Source organism: Saccoglossus kowalevskii, chromosome 7 (assembly GCF_978046115.1).
Source record: "Saccoglossus kowalevskii chromosome 7, keSacKowa6.1, whole genome shotgun sequence".
Classification (NCBI taxonomy): Eukaryota; Metazoa; Hemichordata; class Enteropneusta; family Harrimaniidae; genus Saccoglossus; species Saccoglossus kowalevskii.
Window position 1 is genome coordinate 22,760,167 of NC_140647.1, and position 23,645 is coordinate 22,783,811.

The 23,645-nt window shown below is 38.5% G+C and overlaps 1 protein-coding gene across 2 annotated transcripts in view; it reads right to left on the bottom strand.

Annotated features, from left to right (window-relative positions):
* The window catches only part of LOC102803966 (melanopsin-like), a 42,439-nt gene that overhangs the window by 10,969 nt on the left and 7,825 nt on the right, over positions 1-23,645 (bottom strand). The window lies entirely within an intron of this gene.

Consider the following 23,645-nt stretch of genomic DNA (forward strand, 5'->3'; position numbering starts at 1 on the left):
GTTTGTAGTAAAAAAAATGATATTTTGGAAGGGGTGTTACGTATTATCCGGGACCATCCGAGCACAAGGAATAAATAAACTGGTTACAGAGGCGGCGACATGGAATTGTGCATCAGTGGCGGGATCTGTTTTCCAACCACGCGCCCAAGGCGTGACCTTACTAGGGGGGGGGGGGTCCGGGGCATGCCCCCTTAAAAAATTGAAATCTATACTCCTCTGAAACGCTTGATTTTGGAGGGCGACGCCCCCCAACATTTTTTTCGAGGGGACGACCCCCCCCATGTGCCGCCGCCACAGGGTTAAAATAGACAATATCATCACTGCTATTTTGATTGTATTTTACACAGACATTATAATATAGTTAAAGACAGGGAACCCCTTAGATGTAGTCATCACTAGAATAACCACCTTACGCGTATGATTGGGTTACATACACTGCAGAATATTAAACCGGGGGAGTCGTAACCTGCGCATGCGTCAGATGGCCTTAGCGTGTCATTGTTTACAAACAAGCATCTACCCATGAGCCTTTGCGTTTTAGCGTGTGGTGTTATTGTCGCTTGGGACTCAATTCCCGCGCGTGCGCAGGTGACGACCATCCCGCTTCAAAGTTATAGGAGTAAAGCTATGGCTGAATACAGATGCAAACATCGATTACTATGAATCCGTGTTCCTTTCATGACAATCGATAAACTGCGCTTTTAGGTTTATTTATTTCACCTCAACAGAGTTCTCCGTTCGATAGCTCATAAAAATACTCTATGTACCAAGTAAAACCACTGCAGCAGTTACATCACACGCTTTCAAGTTGTCTTGATCACCGTCCCTCAACACCGGTGTCGAGGGACGGTGTCTTGATGTTCTGTGACAGACATACTAGTACTCGGATTTCGCCAAATAATGAAATCAGGACATTCAAAACAATTTAAGATGCATTGTGTGACTTAATCGAATGACGCGATTGAAACAAATTATTTTTGTATTGAAAACATAAATTGCAGTATGGCAAATTCCTTTTGCCAATTGGAATTTTTACTCGTAATTCACGAAAAAGAAGTTCAGATTTGGATTGTTACATGTTTGCCTTTCAAATAACAGATTAAGTGCTGAGCCTTATTGATGCATTATAGAAAAGAGGTCAGAAAGGAGATGACTCTCTTGACACATGTGCTGAAAAAAAAACGATGAAAACAACGACTATTACTGTCTTGTATGTGCAATATGCCGAGAGTTGAGACAAAAAATATACTGTCAGCAGTGATGTTAAAATTACATTGTTTACATTTTGCGCTAACATTGACAAACGTGTTCATGGTTTTCGCTTTGCGTATACTATTGCGTTTATTTATTAAAGGCCCCGGTCTGGGACTATAGTGCTAATAGTATGCATATGTCCTGTAATATTCCTACATATGACGCGGTTAGACGGAACACGTTTCTGTTCTACTTTGCACTACTAAATATATGATCGTTGTAGTGCTTTTATCCTCTTATACGTATTTGTGTTACAAGTCTCATGCTCTGTATCTTAAACTTTTGTATCGGTCCATCCGTTAGTACCTTCCATGATCGGTCATACCTTTTTTTTTTGTACATTGAATTTATTTGTGTTTTGTGTTTGTTTGTTTGTTTGTTTCTATATGCATATGAGGTTATTACGAGGATACCGCAAAGTAGGCACGAAGACAATACAGCGGAAATATCGACAGATGCGCAGTGGACGCCGATGCGACCGCGTACTATCTGAATGCCGAAATCTAAAAAGTTCAGAACATATTTAGCGGACTTCTTCGTGTGGGGCCAGGTCAAACCCTGGGGGCCGCCGTGTTTGTTTTTATTATTAGAGGATGCTTATGCTTGTAATTATCGTTCCATATTTGAAATTCGCATTTCCTAATAACACAGGATGCATGGCATTACGATTACATACTATAATAATAGTATTTATGAGCTTTTTCATGTTATAGCCTGCACAAACGAAAATAATAATAATAATAATAATAATAATAATAATAATAATAATAATAATAATAATAATAATAATAATAATAGTAAACTATCGCAACAATGAAAAAAAAAAATTCTTTTCGAATTGGCGCGTGCTTATTTATTCGCTGTTCTCTCTAACTATAACTGATTCAGGTGTTGTATTACTGTAACAAACATCTCATGTGAAAGGACCCGTATGTCTTTCGATTTCCAAATGAAAGAATAATGCGTCATACACTGTGCAATCATCATAAAATAACCCGACACTTTGTGTTATGGAAGATCCTTTTAACCACGAGTTAGGTTAATAAAGAGCGTATAATATAATAGGTGTGTAGATTACGATATCGTGACAAGAGCCGAAATGATGTCAGTTGTATAACATGTTACAGTGTCCAGTTGCACATTTTAGTCACCTGACATTTTCACGAAATGTTCTTCAGATGAGTATTATCGACACAATAGCCACAAAGAGTTTACCGCTACGAAAGGCTGTCTTTCCCAAATTCCTTAATAATTCCTGTAACCCGAAGCCGAAAATCAATCAACAGTTTGTACGCTGCTGACTTCGAGGGATGTAGATTGTGTTGCTAGGACACAGACTGAGAACAGCCAGCATCAGTGAAAGTAACCATTATGAGTATTCTAAGGCGCTGCTGCAAACTGTATTTGAAAAACCAGTGACGGTCTGCGCACGGCCCTTAAAACATTAGGTTTTATGTCCTGGCTGACATATACATCACGATAACAACAACGTTGTTGCTTATTATTAATTTGTATATGATTTGACATTTTAATAACATATAAAATGTGAGCTGTAATCAAATGTTTTTTTTTTCGTAATAATGTTACTTAAATAAATAAAAACACGTAAATGCGTAGACTATATGGGAAAGTTGTAAAATGTAATCAGCTATTTTATTCGTCCGTAATTTGTACAAAGATCTTATTTTTTGCAAACATTTTAAAGTACTTTCCACATTAAATGTCGTAATTTGTACGTAAAGTCCAATTTTGATTCTTAAACACAAATGATCAAGTATAATATAACAATGTAACTATCTGTAAAGTGTAAAAACTTATTTTTTACTGTAAATGGAACTTTCTATTTTATAGATTGTAAAAACGTAAAATGCATTTTGTATTTCCTGTAACCTGTACCAGCTATCCCCTTTGCCCCCCAATATTAGTTTTTTTACTCCGTCCTTTAACATTTATTGTATCGTAGAGACAGAGCGATGATACACCTCTGAAATATATAACTAATATGAACACATCGAAATTGTATATATGATATCTAACATACCACGTGATCATTATATATTGCTCTATGGTGAATAATAATATGCTAAAGCGACACATTATGCATTTCATCATGTTAATTTCATTTTGCACGCGCTGTATACGTTGCAGAAGACCCATTGAGTATGACGCGCTGCAGCAGCTTTGTCGATTTAATTTGTGATGAAACATTTAAACCCGTTCTGACCAACGTTTAATCTTTTTGTAGCAATTTAACTGATTGAACTAATTCAATGTTATCATTTTCACAAAGACAATAAAATAAACTGGTTGCTGGTGGCATTGGCAGGTTAAACTTCTTCTTTTTTTGTGACACGAAAACGAACAGACAGAGTTATATTTCTTTTCTTTTTTTTGCGGCACAAACTGATGCGGCACGTATGCTCACAGACGGATTTGTATCTACAAACGAAACACGAACGTGATGAGGCTCCCAGCATCGCTTGAGACAACATACCCACAGGGAACATTGTACTATGCTCATATTACTTTTAACTCCGTAATGATGCCAACTGATTTCAAGAGTCTTTATTAGTTTACATCGACGATGACATCACGTATGAGTTGTGACTGCGTCCCAGTAATGTAATATTTAGTCCTAGCCACAGTAGGGAGTACCTTTTGACAAATCAGTGTGTTATTACTTGCTGGTTGACGGATTTTGAGAAACTCAAGACTGGAGAAAATGCGGGGCATATTTTCCTCATTGCCGCAACGACTGGTCAATGCAACGCGAATTTTAACGCGTGAACACGTTCCGAGTCACCACATCGATTCGAATTGTATTTCACAAGTTCATACCGTAAGCCAATCACACCTGAGTGTTATATAGGTATATATATAGTAGCCACGTGATCTGTGTAAGTGAGCACATGGTGCTAAGTTTATACAATGTGCTCATAGTTTCATGGATTTGATTTTGTGGGTTTGTGTTTACTTTAAATCACCAAAGTCGTTGGGGCAGCACGCGTATGTGTAAATAAACACAATGTACATTATACGCTGCAGTGTATAGGTTGCTTGGGACACGCAACGAATGTGACGCGGCGCGACAACTGTGCCGCTTTCGACGCACATACTATTATATAGGTTCTCCGATCGCGCAGTCGTCTCGCTCCGAGAAGGCGAAGGGCCAATCTACAAACGTGTCCCGGTGTCTCAATACCAAGATTCATTAAGTGATTATAGAAATTCAAAGCAACTAATGACTTATTCACACTCTGAATTCGCTTGAAGGGCGTTGATCGTCTCTTCGCGTCCTGTTTGCGCGACGACCCATTAAAGGGCGTTGGTCGTCGTTCAGCGCAGCGTTTTAGCATGTGTTGTTATCGTCGCTTGGGACTCAATTCTCGCGCGTGCGCAGGTGACGACCCTACCGCTTTAACGGAGAGCAACGTAGACCTACGGGAGTCCAGTTTATAACTGCTTCTACAAGCGAGGCATGTGACAAACGTACATAGCGTACTGAATGTCAGTGAAATGTCATGAATTTGTTTTCGCGTATCTGTTGACCGACTTAATTAGCTGATTATTAGCGAATTGCTGTGTTATGTCTGTCATCGTGTAGACCTATTTGAAGTTTTGGACGGAACTTGGCTCAGTGGTTTGGAACTAATTACAAGATACCGTCGCTATTCTGACATCCGTAGTTATTAATGTAGTGAACGATTAATCAAAAGATATGACGTATTCAGTACTTAGTGTGATTGGCTTTATGATTGAAGGTTACGCCCTAGAGTCTTTTTACTGCTTTGTAATTGGTTAGAGTTTTGAAAATGAATAAAGAGAGTTTGAGTTGGTCTTGGCGAATACTCCACGATAGACGCAGTCGAGGGCGGTCCTAGAGAGTCGAGAGCAGTCCGAGAGAGTCCAGGGGCGAGCCTTGAGGCAGTCCAGTCTTGGGCTAGCCTTGGGTCAGCCTTGTGAGAGTCTTGGGGACTTTTCCCCAGGGCGCTGTGTCTTACAGAGTGCTCGATTGACCGACTAAGACGAGAGCTGAAACGTATTTCGTTGTGTGTGTCTTATTTACCTGTAAAGTTAAAGTGACTTTCCCGATCCCGTACCTCAAGGGGACGAGATAGAGAGACGAGACGAGTTTCCCCCCTGACAGTGTGGAGAACCCTGAGAGAGAGAAGATTTTACCCCTGATACGTGGTGTGAGAACCCTGGGCAGGCGTTTAACACACATTGACATCCTGTGAAGAAAAGTGAATTGGCGAAGATGTGTCTTTCTTGTGAACCGAACTAACTGGCTCGATGGCAGAGACGAAACCGCGCTCGACGACTAACACCGTTAACAGTATGGCACCGATGAACGACGCTGAAGAGATGAAGATTTCAGAACCCCTTCGGAAGGACCAGTACCGGATAGGACTGTATAATTAAGAATTGAGCGACATTAAAGACAAGAAGATGACAAAGAACGACCCGGACTAACGCGACGACAAGAGAAGAAGACGCTTATAGACTTTGATTAGAACTTTAGCTATTTGCTTGGAGAACCGCTCGTTGGACACTGTAACGGACACTGTAACTCAAGGACGTTGAACTCTTTTCACAACCCTAACCCTATTGCTCAGTAATGTAATGTAATGTATTGCTTGCTTTTCTTATCGTTTTTACCGTTTCTTTTAGTGATGTCGAATTGTATGTTATGTAAGCGCCCAGATCTTTGTTTTGAAATGATATTTAGTGACGTTCGAGGTCCTTTATAACGATTTAAGCGCGTTTCAGTGGACGAGTATTTGCAACACAGTGTTTTGAGTTTTGTGAAGTTTTTATGGTGTTTTAATGAGTTTATGAGTACGGATTATGATGGGGAAAGTAATGCCCCAATGAGTTTTTCAGAGTTTTGAGATTTGTCGAGTACAGAGATACCGACGTTTTAAGAGTTGTTTTTGTTTACGTGTTGTTTCCGGAATACTTCTGACGCTTTTTGAGTGGAGAGCACCTTTGTAACGTTTTTTAATGTCTTTTTGAGATGAGAGTTTGGTGCGCTTATAGACGTATTGTTTGATATCGCAAGCTTTTGTTCATGATTGACAGGATTATATGTAACTCAGTAGTGTATATCGTTTTAGTCTTTTCCGTCATTTTGCCAGAGGAGTAATGTGTTATGAAAGCGACATTTGTCTTTGCATTCTGTTTCCACGCCGTATGACTTTTGTTTAGATTAACGACTTTTGAGTTCAGTTGAAGTTTATAAGCGTATGTGACAAGAGTTTGATTAATAGCTTTTTATTCATTGTTTATTAGTTACCGCTTTGCAATGCTTTAACCGAGAGACGCATCCCTGGTAATCACGTGATCATGCTGTCGACTGCAGCGATTGGCTGATCGCTTGGTTACACCGCCACGCCTTAGTTTTTTTTTTGACCTTTTGATATAGAGTTTGTAACCTTAGTAACGGAGACAGTGCAGCAAAGGGTTACCTCAGCGAACCTGTTTGAGAAAAGTGAGTCGATTGGTAGCCTTTCCCTTGTTTTTGATTTATAACCGTTGATATTTGAGACTTTATAACCATTGTATTTAGACTTTATAATCATTGTACTTAATTAGTGTGTTTTACTCTTTTTGATTTATACCTTTTATTAGTATTGTATTTAACCCGTATGACGATGAGTAGAGGACGGTATCTTTGATTTATGAACGTGCAATGCCAAGAGGCATATCTCAGTTTGGGTGAAGGGATGTGTCATGAATTTGTTTTCGCGTATCTGTTGACCGACTTAATTAGCTGATTATTAGCGAATTGCTGTGTTATGTCTGTCATCGTGTAGACCTATTTGAAGTTTTGGACGGAACTTGGCTCAGTGGTTTGGAACTAATTACAAGATACCGTCGCTATTCTGACATCCGTAGTTATTAATGTAGTGAACGATTAATCAAAAGATATGACATATTCAGTACTTAGTGTGATTGGCTTTATGATTGAAGGTTACGCCCTAGAGTCTTTTTACTGCTTTGTAATTGGTTAGAGTTTTGAAAATGAATAAAGAGAGTTTGAGTTGGTCTTGGCGAATACTCCACGATAGACGCAGTCGAGGGCGGTCCTAGAGAGTCGAGAGCAGTCCGAGAGAGTCCAGGGGCGAGCCTTGAGGCAGTCCAGTCTTGGGCTAGCCTTGGGTCAGCCTTGTGAGAGTCTTGGGGACTTTTCCCCAGGGCGCTGTGTCTTACAGAGTGCTCGATTGACCGACTAAGACGAGAGCTGAAACGTATTTCGTTGTGTGTGTCTTATTTACCTGTAAAGTTAAAGTGACTTTCCCGATCCCGTACCTCAAGGGGACGAGATAGAGAGACGAGACGAGTTTCCCCCCTGACAGTGTGGAGAACCCTGAGAGAGAGAAGATTTTACCCCTGATAGAAACGTGAACTAAAGAAAAATACATAGATGCACAATTACAATTTTTTTCGAAAATTCATATAGCAGATACCATGCGTACTCGTTGGATAGGATTCTATTACTCTGCTAGATACCTGAGTATGTGGAAAATATGATTTCCCAACGCAATTATTCGATGAAAATATACACATACATCGATGCCTTGAATGTGATGTGATGTGATTGTGCAGCAGTAGTCTTGAAAAGGTGGAAATGTCACCTAAGGTCGATCAATCAATCTGTGCGAAGCTATTTCGCTACAGTACCTATTACGTGTAACACATTTATTCGTTCAGGAAACGTGGCGAGAGTGCATACGGTATATATAGAATGTTGCCAATTTCGACAACTTGAGAGCTGCATTTCACTGTTCCCTTTGGATTGTATGAATCTAAAAATCGATCCTGGGGGGTGTTTGATTCAAATTCAACAGAAAATTGGCATCAGGCTGCGTAAATTTGAAGTTAATTTATATATACAAGGACATTTGGCGATAAAGTCATGCTTAGACGGTTATCCATGCGATGATTATTATTCGACGGTGAAACGTGATTGGGCATTTGAAATGAAGATACAATTAACGCAAAACTACACATACAAACCGACGCGCCTGTTTATAAAAACGAAATCATGCATCGTATGAAATATGTTTTGATAACTCAACATTGGCGAACACTCAGTGAAGCGATGTTTAATAATTTTAAAATCGTTCTTCAGATCATACCGCGGACGGAGGAAACCACATTGGTTTGCATGTACTGTACATATGGCAAACAATCAATTATTTGTATTACACCGATGGTTAAAGTACATAGTCACTACTATTGCCCGAGGCTGTGCAAGACACATGCTGATCACAGAATAATGGTACATTTCATCACTATTATTATGGTAATTTTATATATTACACTTTCAGTTGTGTTATGAAGCGAGATGCATTTTGTGTTCCAGAGATTATGACAACTCATGTTATCCGCTCGCTATAGTTATAATATGACTAGAATTAAAGAAACTATGTGTATATTATTGTTGACCATAAATGATTGTGGTTTTTAACAAGAAGAAAATATCACTTTTTACCAAAAATGACAAAAATATTCATCAAAATTAGAGAATTGAAGCTATCATCATGAAATGAACAAATTTGAGAGTGGCCCATATGTAGTATCTATATATGTAATATCAAAGCAATTGGACTTGTCGTTTTTAACAAGAAGAAAATATCACTTTTTACCAAAAATGACAAAAATATTCACCAAAATTAGAGAATTAAAGATATCATTACAAAGTGAATAAATTTGAGAGAGGTCCACATGTAGTACCTATATATGTAATATCAAAGCAATTGGACTTGCGGTTTCTAACAAGAAGTTGAAAATATCACTTTTTACCAAAAATGACAAAAATATTCACCAAAATTAGAGAATGAAAGATATCATTACAAAATGAACAAATCTGAGAGAGGTCCACATGTAGTACCTATATATGTAATATCAAAGCAATTGGACTTGTGGTTTTTAACAAGAAGTCGAAAATATCACTTTTTACCAAAAATGACAAAAATATTCACCAAAATTAGAGAATTAAAGATATCATTACAAAATGAACAAATCTGAAAGAGATCAGCATGTAGTACATATATATATGTAATATCAAAGCAATTGGACTTGCGGTTTTTAACAAGAAGTCGAAAATATCACTTTTTACCAAAATGACAAAAATATTCACCAAAATCAGAGAATTGAAGATATGATCATGAAATGAACAAATCTAAGAGAGGTCTACCCAAGGTACATATACACCAAGTATCAAAGCATTCAGGATTGTAGTTTTTAAGAAGAAGTCGAAAATCTATAACATTGACACGGACGACGGACGACGGACACCGGACGACGACGGACAATCACTCATATGATAAGCTCCGCTCGACAAAGTCGACAGCGGAGCTAAAAACGGTACAAACGCGCACTAAAAGTAAACACGTACATTTGCTAATGCGGAATATATTTAAAGCGCGGTAGTCGTCGCGCAGCGCGTGTTCGAATTTCATGTAAATAAACACGCGTTGTATACGTCGCTATGAGTCCCATATCGAACAGGCCGCGGCGCGACGACCGCCGCCCTTTAATTTTAGGACATTAACCAATAACAACCTGAATAATTGTTGCCATGGCATCCGTTGAATCAGTCACATTTGCAAATAGCTATACAATAATCTTTATCTGAACTGAACAAGTAAAATAATCATGTCAGTTTCAAAAATGAAATTTACATAATTATGATTGTGCATGGTCATATTGTGGTTGAATACGAATCAACAAAATGACAAGTACAAAAAGCTTTTTATGTTATTACATCGAGCATGCCGTCTTTCAGATGATTAACTATGCTAGTAATTTCATTTTTATTCTTGTCAAGGGCATCTTCAATAACCTAGTGAACGCTGGCAAAGGTCAAAGTCTGATAAACCGCTCAGTTCATAGAGCACAGTTCAACAAAACAGATTATTGAGTGGGTATTCTCAGGGGCGGACATCCGGGCATTTTCATCGCTTGGCAACCACCACGGTGGAAACAAAGGCCTGAAAATTTCAGAAAACGGTACTTTGGTTTGTGTAGCATATATAAGTTTGGTTGCTCATTCTAATGTAACGTCAGGCATATGGACAGACACAATTATGGTTTATAGCAAGAGACATGTCGTTAATGTGGCTTTACATAAAACTGTCATTCTAATGTGACGTCGGGCATATGGACAGACGCAATTATGGTTTATGGCAAGAGACATGTCGTTGATGTGGCTTTACATAAAACTGCCATTCTAATGTAACGTCAGGCATATGGACAGACACAATTATGGTTTATGGCAAGAGACATGTCGTTGATGTGGTTTTACATAAAACTGTCATTCTTATGCAACGTCGGGCATATGGACAGACACAATTATGGTTTATGGCAAGAGACATGTCGTTGATGTGGCTTTACATAAAACTGCCATTCTAATGTAACGTCGGGCATATGGACAGCCACAATTATGGTTTATGGCAAGAGACATGTCGTTGATGTGGCTTTACATAAAACTGCTATTCTAATGTAACGTCGGGCATATGGACAGCCACAATTATGGTTTATGGCAAGAGACATGACGTTGATGTGGCTTTACATAAAACTGTCATTCTAATGTGACGTCGGGCATATGGACAGACACAATTATGGTTTATGGCAAGATACATGTTGTTGATGTGGCTTTACATAAAACTGTCATTCTAATGTGACGTCGGGCATATGGACAGCTACAATTATGGTTTATGGCAAGAGACATGTCGTTGATGTGGCTTTACGTAAAACTGCCATTCTAATGTAACGTCGGGCATATGGACAGACACAAGTATGGTTTATGGCAAGAGACATGTCGTTGATGTGGTTTTACATAAAACTGCCATTCTAATGTGACGTCGGGCATATGGACAGACACAGTTATGGTTTATGGCAAGAGACATGTCGTTGATGTGGCTTTACATAAAACTGCCATTCTAATGTAACGTCGGGCATATGGACAGACACAATTATGGTTTATGGCAAGAGACATGTCGTTGATGTGGCTTTACATAAAACTGCCATTCTAATGTAACGTCGGGCATATGGACAGCCACAATTATGGTTTATGGCAAGAGACATGACGTTGATGTGGCTTTACATAAAACTGCCATTCTAATGTGACGTCGGGCATATGGACAGCCACAATTATGGTTTATGGCAAGAGACATGTCGTTGATATGGTTTTACATGAAACTGTCATTCTAATGTGACGTTGGGCATATGGACAGTTACAATTATGGTTTATGGCAAGAGACATGTCGTTGATGTGGCTTTACATAAAACTGCCATTCTAATGTAACGTCGGGCATATGGACAGACACAATTATGGTTTATGGCAAGAGACATGTTGTTGATGTGGCTTTACATAAAACTGTCATTCTAATGTGACGTCGGGTATATGGACAGCCACAATTATGGTTTATGGCAAGAGACATGACGTTGATGTGGCTTTACATAAAACTGCCATTCTAATGTAACGTCGGGCATATGGACAGCCACAATTATGGTTTATGGCAAGAGACATGTCGTTGGTGTAGCTTTTACATAAAACTGTCATTCTAATGCAACGTCAGGCATATGGACAGACATAATTATGGTTTATGGCAAGAGACATGTCGTTGATGTGGTTGTACATAAAACTGCCATTCTAATGTAACGTCGGGCATATGGACAGCCACAATTATGGTTTATGGCAAGAGACATGACGTTGATGTGGCTTTACATAAAACTGCCATTCTAATGTGACGTCGGGCATATGGACAGCCACAATTATGGTTTATGGCAAGAGACATGTCGTTGATATGGTTTTACATGAAACTGTCATTCTAATGTGACGTTGGGCATATGGACAGACACAATTATGGTTTATGGCAAGAGACATGTCGTTGATGTGGCTTTACATAAAACTGTCATTCTAATGTGACGTCGGGCATATGGACAGCTACAATTATGGTTTATGGCAAGAGACATGTCGTTGATGTGGCTTTACATAAAACTGCCATTCTAATGTAACGTCGGGCATATGGACAGACACTATTATGGTTTATGGCAAGAGACATGTCGTTGATGTGGTTTTACATAAAACTGCCATTCTAATGTGACGTCGGGCATATGGACAGACACAGTTATGGTTTATGGCAAGAGACATGTCGTTGATGTGGCTTTACATAAAACTGCCATTCTAATGTAACGTCGGGCATATGGACAGACACAATTATGGTTTATGGCAAGAGACATGTCGTTGATGTGGCTTTACATAAAACTGCCATTCTAATGTAACGTCGGGCATATGGACAGACACAATTATGGTTTATGGCAAGAGACATGTCGTTGATGTGGCTTTACATAAAACTGCCATTCTAATGTAACGTCGGGCATATGGACAGCCACAATTATGGTTTATGGCAAGAGACATGACGTTGATGTGGCTTTACATAAAACTGCCATTCTAATGTAACGTCGGGCATATGGACAGACACAATTATGGTTTATGGCAAGAGACATGTCGTTGATGTGGCTTTACATGAAACTGCCATTCTAATGTAACGTCGGGCATATGGACAGCCACAATTATGGTTTATGGCAAGAGACATGACGTTGATGTGGCTTTACATAAAACTGCCATTCTAATGTAACGTCGGGCATATGGACAGCCACAATTATGGTTTATGGCAAGAGACATGTCGTTGATGTGGCTTTACATAAAACTGCCATTCTAATGTGACGTCGGGCAAATGGACAGACACAATTATGGTTTATAGCAAGAGACATGTCGTTGATGTGGCTTTACATAAAACTGTCATTCTAATGTGACGTTGGGCATATGGACAGACACAATAATGGTTTATGGCAAGAGACATGTCGTTGATGTGGCTTTACATAAAAATGTCATTCTAATGTGACGTCGGGCATATGGACAGACACAAGTATGGTTTATGGCAAGAGACATGTTGTTGATGTGGCTTTACATAAAACTGCCATTCTAATGTGACGTTGGGCATATGGACAGACACAATTATGGTTTATGGCAAGAGACATGTCGTTGATGTGGCTTTACATAAAACTGCCATTCTAATGTGACAGACACATGTGTAGTGTATGGCGTTACCTAAGAATGTCATGCAATGAGATTGTAATTAGATTCATGAATTATGGTACATACAAATGGCGAATTAAATATTTGATAATACATTATTCGATACACAGCGTGCAATTCGATTAAAATGGCAGATGAAAGCAACAACTAGAAAAAAACTCCAAATCAACCACAGAACACAATCTGTCAGATTTTACAGGCAATGCACGGTTAATTTACAACCACGGCTCTTCAGCTCGTATCTCGCCGGTCTCTTGTTGTGATTAGTAATTAATCACTCTTCCAAACGACATTCACATCAATTGCAAGCTTGAAATTTGCCGACCTTTCAGTCACAGAAACCTGCGCATAACCCATTTCCCCCCAGAAAGTCGATATTTTAATATGTTTCCTTCACCCAAGAATATTATTGTACACGGCGACTAGTTGTTTATGAGTTTGACACAGTTAAATGATATTAAACCCTTTGTGGGAAATATTTCATTATTTGCGAATGGATTTCATCAGAAGATGAATTTTAATCACCAAATGAATTTGCCGAATTGCGAGCTGTCGTATCAAATAAATTGGGTATAGTATATCTAAACCTAGAAACGCTAATTTCATATCAACTACACTAATATTTGCGGCATTGCGTATATAGCAGAAGTGTCCTCAGGAAGTCCTCTGTGATGGCAAAGTAATTGCACATATCACAGAACCTTGGCGACTATTACCCGCATGCAAACGACATGATATGACTATAACTTGCACTGTTCGGCTTGCTCTGGTCAATGTTTTCATATGACGTCATTTTGGCATAATGGATATTTTTGAAACGTCGGTTATGTGATAGCAAAAAACGGCAATTGAAGTTATTAGTTCAAGATCAGTATATTGACTCTAGGGCTCTGTGAACATCAGCATTACATAAATATTTATTCTCGAAAATATTGCGTCCGTCGTCGCGCAGCGCCGCGTGTTTGAATTGTCCGTAAACAAACAATGTATTTTACATGCGTTGCCCACATCGCTATGGGTCCCATGCCAAACAGAACGCTTGCGCGGTGCGACGACCACCACTCTTTAATTATATATATATTTTTTTTTAAATTGTCAGTTTGAACTCTCAGGAGGATAATATTTTTCATGAGAAGCACACACATGTTCAGACATTCTCCAACGTAAACCTGTGTTTAAAGAACTACGTCTCAAGGCATTTCTATCATGATGTCATCGTTTTACTTGAGGGTTGTTTACCCGAAATTCGAACACGCGCTGTGCGACGAACCACTGCCCTTTAAGGAAGTGCGATACTGACTTTTTCACATGTACGCACATTTAAGCAGTGACAACATTTCGTGTCAAAATCAGTCTACAATTAATTGTTTTAGTATTAGTCAAACGTGTGTGAACTTTTGTGATTTACTGTCAAACTAGTTTTCGTAAAACAGTAAAATAATATGAATAAAATGTCACTTTAGCAGTAATTTTTATAAACCGCAATGAAAACACATTTCCTCCACAAAAAATATTGTCATTTAAAAAAAATACTTTTAGACATCAAAAAGTACCTTGAACACATTATATTTCTTTTTTCTCCATATGTTACCGAGCAAAATTTTGAGATATATCCTTGCCATAGAAAAAAACTGTAAAATACCATAAAACAAACGAACAAAACTTGCCATTTTCACTTCATTTTGTACATCGATTTTTTCCGAACCGAGTACGGTGACCTAATATTTTTAGTCCATTTTCTTCATCCTCGCAACATGATATTTCAAATATGTAAAATTGAAGAAAATGACAATATTTTTTTTACTTTTTGTGCAGCGTTCTACGTTAATGCGTAAACTGCCACAAGATAAAACGATTAGTCGTGAAAACATCATTTTAACGTTATTACATTATAAACGGCAACAATTTAGCGCGTGAGTTAGATACACAACTTACACACACTTCGTTGACCGTACTTTAACATCGCCCAGGGATATGAAAAAGCAGCAAAAAAGCACCCAGCCGTTCGAAGCAGAAATCAATCTCCATAATAGTTGCGGGGAACTATTCGACAACTAGCTTTCAGGAAATTGTCCGAATATTGATAAGAAATTATGGAACGAAATGCAGAGATAATGGATAACGTTAAAGGTATACACGTGTAACCCGTGACCAAGATTGGAAATGTACACGGGAATGAGGCATCAGCAAGTCTAATGTAATTATGGCGTACGTAGCATTCAATATATCATTAAACACGCAACGACCGCATTGATGTTGCTAAGAAAAAAGGTGGAGTAGCAATCGTGTCGTTGAAGTAAATCAATCTAAAGTGCCTCCCACTAAACATAATATAACTCAATCGAAGTAAACACATATTGGGAATAATATAAGATTATTACGAAGATACCTCAAAGTATGCACGAAGACAGTACAGCGGCAGTATCGACCGACGCGCAGCGGAGGTCGATGCGACAGCGTACTGTCTGAGTGCATACTTTGAGGTATCTTCGTAATAACCTTATTATTATACATCTTTTCCCTGCACGGATACATCATGGAAATGCCGAAATCCAAAAAGTTTAGAACAGAATCAGCGAACTTCTTTGTATGGAGTCCGGTCAAATCCGGGTGGCAGCCATGTTTGTTTTTATTATTAGAGGACGCTTACGCGCGTAATCATTCCATATTTGAAATTCGCATTTCCAAATATGGTAGTATGAAAATACCCCGTAAAATACCGCAAAACTACGGCACGCTGTAACTTATGGCGTTACGGTGACAGGCGTATAATAATACAAAGTATCTCTAATGTGAGATGTTTTATTTTACACTTACGTTAACGATATACGGAGTGCATTGCTCATTTGCAGGCGACGTAATACGATTACATATAAAACAAAAAATGTTTACAGCCACCAGAAAAACAGTATAAATGAGGAGATTTAAAAAATCTTTATATCTCTTCAAATTGACGTTTAGGAGCACAAAAATAAATACAACTAAACCATTAAATTGAATTACCCGAAAGTTATTTCGCGGCACACAGTAAATTTGATGGTTTTCTCCTTATATATTTTAATGTAACTATTATATCAGGCAAAGCTGCAACACTAACAGACTGGCGTGTAATCACCGACCAATGCAGTAACGGAAAGGCTTACGTATTATAGATTGTAAGTGTAAACAACTACAATTTTACAGTTACGGAATGGTTTTCTTATTCTAGGTTGCAAGTCGTAACATCTACAATTACAGTAACGGAATGGCTTACAGTAACAGAATGGCTGTAAATGTAACCACCCACCATTGTAGTACGGAATGGTCTACTTATTCTAGGTTGCAAGTCGTAACATCTACAATTACAGTAACGGAATGGCTTACAGTAACAGAATGGCTGTAAGTGTAACCACCCACCATTGCAGTAACGAAATGGCTTACAGTAAAAGAATGGTTGTATGTGTAACCACCCACCATTGCAGTAAAGAAATGGTCTACTTATTCTATTTTGTAAGTTTAACCACCCATCATATTTGTAGAAACGGACTGGCTTACTTATCCTAATCTTTAAGTGTAATCACCCACCATTGCAGTAACGGAATGGCTTACGGATAATATATCAAATTACTGATGCTGCTCTCTCATTATCCCTAGGAATTATATTCAATTATAGTGAATGAAACTAATCTACCAACGAGGAATGAGTTCTACAAAATAATGGTTTATCGTAAATCATGCCACGAAATGTATTATTAGTTTTTACGGAATTGGGGCTTTCTACCTACTAGGTAAGTATCGATGTAGCGTGAAAGCAGTGTGTGTTTATTCGTGAGAGCTTGCATCGAATGATCGCGCGCGTGGCGCGCTTGGTTCAGCACTATAGACAGCGCCCACTCAATACAACGCATCACATAACCCAAATATTTATAAAATTAAGGACACAAAATTTGCACATTTACATTGACGAAATTCCGAAATATAGAGTAATATAAGGTTGTCATGGTTATACCACAAAGTATACGCGACGACAATGTGACGATGATATCGACAGACGCGTCTTTTTTCTGCCTGTAGTCATAACAACCGAAATGCCAGAGAAGTAAATTCATGCATTCAGTGGACGTGCTTATGCTTCCACCACACACTGAAAGTGTTCAAACATGACATGAAATCTGACGCACATTTTCCTAAAAAGGAAGACATACGTCTTCGAACACTTCGCCACGCCGCGTTCAATATGAGATCCACACGACGTACTAGTATAGAACACTTGTAAAATACCTTGTATTTGCACGAAATTTGAAACACTATTGTACGACGAAATCACACTTTATAGTGTGTTTACCAAGATAAAATATAGTGTTCATATATACTCAACATTGGACACACTTGGTGCGTTAATAATGTAGTATGAACTCTAGATAACGTTTTGTTCTGTAAATTATGCGTGAACAGGAGGTAACTACAGTGCAATGGAATATTAAGCTCGATGCAACAATCGCAATGAGGTACGTGGGTAAGTTAACGAAACTGTTTCGAACAATTTGAAAATTATTAATCAATTGAAGACTTAGTGCTTTTGGTTGATTGACAGACATTATTATATTAGAATTCAAAATTTCAATTGCTATTCTATCAAATACCTTATTCTCAAATGAACGTCGAAATCTCGCTAAGAGCGAGAGAGCAAGGCGACTTTTTTTGCGCCCGATTATTCTATTATCTACCGTCATCGCGTTCACTGTACCCATGGTTATGGTAACCATGGTATTTGGACGCGATGGAGGTGAGAATGGAAAACTATTAGAGGCGGCAATATGGTCTATTCGCCATACTCCTAAAACGCTCCGCCCTTGATAGGTATATAAATCGATATTATGCACGTATATGAGCATGTATACCCATATCGAGCCCTTTTATAGTTGTACAACAGGTGAGCGTGGTGTATGTCTTTTATCTCATCTTCCTGACCAAGAAAGATATTTATAATATGAATATATTGCGACGAATTCAACGGAACAAGTCAAACTGTGACAAAACATCTAGCAGACAATCTGCAACAATTAACGATACCATTACTTGTATATTTTTCACTAAATTATTTGAAGCAAAACTACTATTATTATTATTTATTATAACTCTCGCTTCGAGTGCTGTGATATTGTTGAAAGCCAAGACGTGCCAATAATACTCAGTAATCACATGGAAAATTAGATTTAATTCAGGCAAGTAAATTGTGTAGCCGATTATCCGGGGAATATTGGCATCCGGAATTAATGACTCCACGTGACTATATTATATCAATGTCAGTATATCACTGACATCCGTCTTCATCTACTATTTCATCTTTGGATACTGTTAAACACGCGCCTTTCCGGTTCATTTAAAACCGGTCTTTACTACATTTGTATAATCCTGTGTTTCAACCACAGAAGCGCCGGCACGAAATTTTACATGAGGGGCGGGATCAGAAATCTAGACCCTCAGAAACGCTATTTCCTGCCTTTTGAGGGGCAAATTTTGCCGATACAACGACCGCCCCTCTGCCCCCCCCCCCCCCGTGCAGCCGCCACTGAACAGTGAAACGAATCTGTAAACAGATGTATCACGTTGGTAATGTCAGCCGAAAACGGGGAGCTCCGCGTCTAGAAAAACATGAACTATATCAGTGCGCCTCATAGCAGACTTTAAATGCGACTCCCCACATTCTGATGCCACCATCTATTATGTTATCACAATCAAGCTAACTACCCCATTAGTATATTTTTCGCAACATTCCCAGGATGCAAAGCTGTAACACCGTGGATGTCATCACGTGTCTGCCTACTATATTGGGCATCCAGTCATCGCTGGCATGCAGGCATTCCCAGAATGCGGACGTTAGTTGATTATTTGCCTACTGTATTAGAATTCATTCGCTACTATAGTAAATTTAAATTCCCAGAATGCACAGCCGCATAGCTGTGGAAGTCAGTAGATTGTTTGCATACTTTACTGAGATTCATTCGCTATACTATAATATATTTAGCATTCCCAGAATGCAAAGTTGCATGGTAGCTGTGGAACTCAGTACAATATTACCTGCATACTCTGTTGGGCTTTCTTGCATTAGTCTAGTACTAGTATACCGTGTACGTCTGTAATGCAATTATATGCACTGTATATCTGTTCATATCCCTTGCCAACCCATTAACAGAATTGCCGTTTCACGATCAGCAATGACGGCCTAGACAACTGTAGACGATTAAGAATGTACACAAATCAGTTGCAATAAATACGGGCTGGCCGGACAGAAGCTTATGAAATACATTAAAGCGAAGGAGTCGTCACCTGCGCATGCGTCAGATTACCATAGCGTGGCATTGTTTATAAACAAGCGTCTACCCATGAGCCTTTGCGTTTTTAGCGTTGTTTGCGTTGTTATCGTCGCTTGGGACTCAATTCCCGCGCGTGCGCAGATGACGACCCTCCCCGGGCCGCTTTAAGAATACTAGTACGTTATGATGCGTTCTAAATATGAAAGTGTGCTTAGTCCCACTCCTCTCCGTCACGGTGTACAACGTATAGTACTCGGCGGTGTGACAAAAGAGACCATTTATAGTACGTACAATTATTGAATTCAAATGTGTTGATTTTGAGTAGTTTGTGTTTTCAATGAATTCCAATGTGTTGCCTCTAGCTTCATAGCGACATTTTGAACGGTGGTGATAAAACACAGTGACGTTTAATGTCACTGAGGTCGTCAGTTACTTGTACTTTCCGCGTTATTAAAGCTTTGGCACCTATGACATTTTTATTAAAAAAAATAACAATACTAGGAAGTATAGCTGACATTTAGGTGAAATATTTTTCAAATTTGTGAGTGTTTTTATGATTTACTTTTAAATAATTTTCAATTGGTTGTTGGCCATCATGAAGAAGAAATGTGCACATTGACAGCGGAAATTGATTCAGCCCGACAGTTCAACGCGAACAACGTGCAACATGTTCGCGATTCACTGAAACGCAATCGGTAAAATGTATCAATAAGAATCCGTCGTCAAACGGGCGTCGTGTGACATCTTGTACTTATTAGTAGAGTAATCAACGTCAAACATAATAATCATCGGCTGTATTGTTTCGTATCTTTGAGTCAGTGTGTGTTATGTCTAGACGACTGATTAATTTGGCTCATTTAATTAAAACTAACAAACTGTATCATTATTCAATTGTCGAACTGCTTTGATTTTTGCTGTATCTTGTAAATATGACATGTTGTCCTGAGACTGACATCCAAGCCACAAATTCTGTATTACAACAAATAGTCTTATCACTGTTATCGAGTTAGCAGTGCGATACTTGGGTTGGAATTCATACATCTGTAATAGCACGCACACTTTATCACTCTATAGCTACCCAGAACTCTATGTTGCTAATTTGATACACGATAAGTCGCGATCAAAATTGGACTGTTCAATGTTGCTCTAAAATTGCAACAATTTCATGAAAATAATATAACCCCGGAATCATAAAACCCAGTCCGCGTTCCATGTAGACTATGGGAATACCATTATAGCTCATTTTATTCGAAAAAGGAGCTGTACACTGACCCGATTGTATTTCTCAGGAACAAATATTATTCAGCATTCACCGGAATTCTAAAAACAAAAAATCTGCCGAAAAAGTTAAATTATAGAATATTCTGAATAGTATAATAATAACTAACTATTATCAATTACTTACGGAGTAAAGTACTAGATTTTGGGTCGTTTGGAATCTAATAATAATATTAATGACAATGAATTGTCACTTATTAGGTGAAAAATATTCCACGATTCACGAACAGCATATGCGGATATACCATTAATTTAACAGGCTTGATACCGAACTGTGGCAGAGTGACGTTACTTCGCTTTAATGGTATTAAACCGCGTTACAAGAGAAATAAATCATTTAAATTTTCATCAAATTGCAATTGTAAATGCCAAAAATCTGTAAAATTGTCGTCAATATGCCGCATCCATCATATTCGATGACTTGCACAACACATGAATTGATGAACAGTCAATTATTCATAATGCATACAGAAGTCGTTTAAAAGCACGGCGCGGAAAAAAAGTTGCGGCGTCTCCGTTTAATAGCGACGTCTCGATCAAAGGGAGACGTTTACATTCCGAAAACTTAAGTAGTATGCAATGGGAGATGCTGGTAGCGCTGATAGCCTCGGTGCATCTATTGACGCATGCACGAATTCGTTATTTGTCCAATTACACGTACCATACCCCACTCCTCTTCCCCATCCACCGCTAGCATAAAAATAAGAGTAGCAATCTCTGTAATTTATCCGTTCTTGTGTAGCTCGAATGTTACACTGGCTACGTTGTGTTGGATCTCTTGCAGCCTAATTTCACCCGAGGCGACAATTGCTTTCTGTGCATTGTATCAATCATTATAGGAAAGGAGTTTATTTAAACAATTCATCTCAATTGATCAGACTCCACATCATCGATATTAACTCAGATAACTCTTACGACATGATTTAATCGTAGATTCATAGTCACCATAGCAACGCATAACGTCAATGATGTATGCTAGTGGGAATCAGTCTGTAATGTTTCGGAAATATATTATATTGTTCAAACACAAAACATTAAGGTGTAGATGCAGGTTCGTGGGCACTTGAGAGTGAATTTTCTTTTTTTTTGCTTTTTATTATTCAAACAGTCTTGGCTATAGACTGTTAAAATTTCACAGCATTGTGAATAGTGGAACATACTGAAAAGTCGATTTTAAAATATAGAAAACTGGTACAAACATTCTTACTTTTGAATGCTTAGCAAGATTTAGCAAGGCTGTACATAAATAATCAAAAATAAACATGGTGAAAAAAAGTAATGACGGGATCTCCATATTATGCACTATATTTAACTTTTTACAAAACTATAATAGGTTTAAATTTGGAACTGTTACAGCCATTTTAATTATGAGCATTAGCAAACTTCTTACTGAGTGAATGGTTATGCAAATTAGCCATTATCTCCACTTGTGTTTTTCAGTTTACCATGAAGTTCAAATCTAAATAGCTCCCACAATTCTTGTTTATTTTGAGTGAAACTTTCACACAACGTTTATCAGTTGTTTATTAACAAATGGGCGTCCAGGCGTATATTTAGTATGTTTTGTTTTCATATTACAAAGTTGTCAAGCAGGATGTGTGCCGTATAGTCAATCCCGTCACTTCGAATGTCATTGTCCGAGAATGCAAAGCTTTAAAAATAAGCCCAGACGTCCTTTTGTTCGTAGAGACGTTGTCAAAATAGTGTGAAAATGTCAAGACAAACTGACAAAAACTGTGGGAGCTAATTAATTTTCAATCTCTCTAACCAACCAGAAAACACGAACGGAGATAATGGCCGTTTTATGAAAGTGACGTTAATCTTCCACAAAAATGGCTATTGCATCACGACGACATGCCAAAATCCATCATACACCGACACTTGCCGATGTTCAATGGTCAGATAAAAAAATAAAATAAAAATATTTAGAATACTAGGAAAACGGACGTAAAATCGTCCGCGGAGTCAAAACCTTGCGTGAAAACTGTCATGGCGTCGTCTTATCTTTTCCACTTAGGGAGGGGCACAATGGATTACGTAAAGTCGATGAGATATTCATACAGTTATACAAACATAGCGATCCCCATTGGGTGGGTTGAGTCTAAATTTACCTTTCCTCAAACCTTTAACAAATACTCTGTATGACGCAGTTTTTCACGATCTCCAGTGAAATGGATCATGCGAAGTTAGACGGCCAGGTTGAAATGGGCCGTAATATTTTGCTACACAACGGCTATTCACAGTTTTTGTACTCAATCGCCGGTGAGAAAAAGTCGAAATGAATTGTAAATCGAAACTATTGTAAATCGAAACAGGTTTCATTCAACTACGAGCAGACGCGATGGGTCGATAAAAATTAAAACGAACCCTGACCTCTGGAAATACCTCATTCATAGAGTGCCATAGTACCAGAGGTCGCCGAGCACGGCCGTACAACGTACTTTGCGACATCGCTACAGATGCATGCTAGCTGACAAGGGGGTGTCCGATTAAGGTAACCAAGATGGCATCGCAGAGTGCGTGATTTTTCCGCGGTGTTTAAAAACAGCATCCCGTTGCCGATGTTTCTGTAATTTTCGGGGTATTTTTTATTTTTAAGTAACCGAGCATTTCACGTTTGTGTATTTTGCCACTGAAAAGTTAGTTATCGATGACAGCACATCAATGGTCTGAATGGTGTTTATCCACTACTACATCGCAATGCT